Genomic DNA, 2,738 nt, shown 5'->3' with positions numbered 1-2,738 from the left:
GTTTAGGGTCAAGGCTTCTATCACACAATGACAGCTCCTGTCCAATGAAAGTGCAGGAAAGTATATTCCACAACACAAATGCTTTGATGTAAAAATCCATCGGACATCTAACTGAAAGTAGACAGGAGTCAGAGCAGACCTGAAGCCAAGGATTGGATCTCTAGGTCAGATCAGAGAAGATCATATAGAACTCAGAAGCAAAGAGTTACATCTTGAAGGCAGAAGGGGTTTTATTTTACATGTGTACATATCCACCACGAGAACTCTACATCGCTCATAGACATGAGGATCAGATCTTTGAAGAGGCAACCATTCAAAATCTAGGGTATATAGACCTAAAGTTGGCACCACACTCAACCCAGGTTATATAGACCTCAAGATGGTGGGAGTCACAACCTAGGACATATAGACCAAAAGGTGGCACCCCTCCCAAACTAACATATAGACTCAAAGATAGCACCACTGCCATCCTAAGGTACATAGATCAAAAGGTGCCACCACTCTCAATCTAGGGTATACAGACCTAAAGATGGTGGGAGTCACAACCTAAGGTATATAGATGAAAAGATGGCACCCCTCCCTGTCTCACATTTTTAGAGCTGAAGGTGGCACCACTCCCAATCTAGAATATAGACCCAAAGATGGCACCAATCTAGCATATAGACCCAAAGATGGCACGGCTACCAATCTAGGGTATATACAACTCAAGATTAGGACCCCTCAATCTAGAATATATAGTTCTAGAGATGGCACCACTGCCAACCTAGAGTATTTAGACCTCAAGATGGTACCACTGCCAACCTAGAGTATGTAGACCTCAAGATGGCACCACTGCCAACCTAGAGTATGTAGACCTCAAGATGGCCCCAGTCTCAATCTAGACTATAGACCTAAAAGATGGCACCACTCCCAATCTAAAATATAGACCCAAAGATAGCACCACTGCCATCCCAGGGTATATAGACATCAAGATGGTGGGAGTCACAACCTAAAGGTATATAGATCAAAATATGGTACCCTTCCCTGTCTCACGTGTATAGACCTAAAGATGGCACCACTGCCAATCTAGAATATAGACCTAAAGTAGGCACCATTTACAATCTAGGGTATATAGACCTAAAGATGGCACCACTGCCAATCTAGAATATAGACCTAAAGGTGGCACCACTCCCAATATAGACCCAACAATGGCACCAGTCCCAATCTAGAATATAGACCCACCGATGGCACCAGTCACAACACAGAGTATATAAACCTAAAGATCTCACCACTCCCAATCTAGGGTACACAGATCTCTATAGGGAATAGTAGACACTCCTTCACCATGAACATCCGAAGCTGAGTGACCACCATTGGCAGCAGTGACAGTCTCTTCTGGGTTGTTTCCACTGAACTCAGTACATAATATACAATGGGACTAGAATGTCCACCATCCATTCCCCTCACCCCCCAGTCTGGCCATTCATGGTGAATAGCCACAGATAAGACAATAACAATGGCTATTACAACCCTTCCATGTAAATGCCCAACAAGTCCAGGACAGAGGGGTCGCTGATGTCTACTTAGAGCTCCTCACCCTACAAACTGTCTTAGATGACACCAGGTTGATATAAATACATGAAGGACAGGCTGCGACCACGAATATGACAGAAGAGACAATAGACACAACGATGAAACAATGCCAGTGCTGCCCCCCAGGAGCAGCGCAGCCCAAAGCAAGCGCCTAGTCCGTCCACATGGCACACGGAGAGCCCCGGCCTCACGGCGGCCATGTGACCCGGGAAGAAGCAGGACAGGTCCTCTTACCCCGCGGTGCCAGTCGCTGGAGAACGCGGCGGTATCCTGTGACTGCGCTCCGGATTCACTCCAACAACTAACACTCACCCCGAGCCTGCTGACAGCAACACCCCCGCCCGACCAATGGGGAAACGCCCCTACTCCAGCTCCGCCCCTCTCCTTGTTCCCTTATTGGCCGCTACGAGGATCAATCACCCGGACCTTCGCTACTCTGTCTCTGCATCGCGGCAGCTGATTGGTTAAAGCCAATGCCGATCAATCCGCTCTATCGCTTTGCTTCTAGGCTTGACTGGGAATTGGGTACAAGTTCATACAGAGGGAGACGATTGGCTGGCGGCGATCTCAGTCAAATGAAGATCAGCCAATAAGGGAATTCCTGGGGAGGCACCGCCCGCGATGACGACATCGGCTTTACCTGGCCAGGTGAGTAATGGTGAAGAGAGTGAGTCACCGTGTGCCAGACACCGACAGTGACATGAGCCGCCTTCTACTTGGGGCCCCATGATTGGCCCTGTACGGAAGTTGTGCTTGTCTTACACATCAGGGGTATTCTGGTTTTGGGGGGTTCATTTATACATAGCGTAGGGCCCATTTAGACCAATGAGTATAAACAAAGCTTTTTTTTTAAGGATGCAGCAAGTGCATTGTCATGCGACCACATGCATTTCCTTTTACATGCCTTTGTAATGCGTTATGTCACACGTTAACATGCATTGCATTAAGGCAGCTCATTGAAATCAGGCCTCCGATGCCCCAAAATGTCCCCATAATCAGACGGGTCTCAGAATGTTTGCCGCAGTGCACTATGGCGCTCTACCATGTATTGCAGCACATTGCAAAACATGTCCATTGCCTTACTGCGTTGGAGTGCTTTTCAATATTGAATACATCAAGGCATGTAATGTGTGCATTCCCACAATGCATACATTTCCCCCCCCCCC

At 47.6% G+C, this 2,738-nt stretch overlaps 1 protein-coding gene across 2 annotated transcripts in view; it reads right to left on the bottom strand.

Annotated features, from left to right (window-relative positions):
- JUP (junction plakoglobin) overlaps positions 1–1,908 on the bottom strand; it is a 72,982-nt gene extending 71,074 nt beyond the window's left edge. For both annotated transcript variants that reach the window (XM_018556598.1, XM_018556597.1), the window contains exon 1: positions 1,807–1,908. The gene's annotated coding sequence lies outside the window, so the exon portion shown is untranslated. The remainder of the gene's footprint in view (positions 1–1,806) is intronic.
- Between the last annotated feature and the right edge of the window lie 830 nt (positions 1,909–2,738).

The sequence above is a fragment of the Nanorana parkeri genome, unplaced genomic scaffold, assembly GCF_000935625.1.
Source record: "Nanorana parkeri isolate BGI_ZX_2015 unplaced genomic scaffold, ASM93562v1 scaffold242, whole genome shotgun sequence".
NCBI classification, from domain to species: domain Eukaryota; kingdom Metazoa; phylum Chordata; class Amphibia; order Anura; family Dicroglossidae; genus Nanorana; species Nanorana parkeri.
This window is presented reverse-complemented; position numbering and strand designations above follow the sequence as displayed.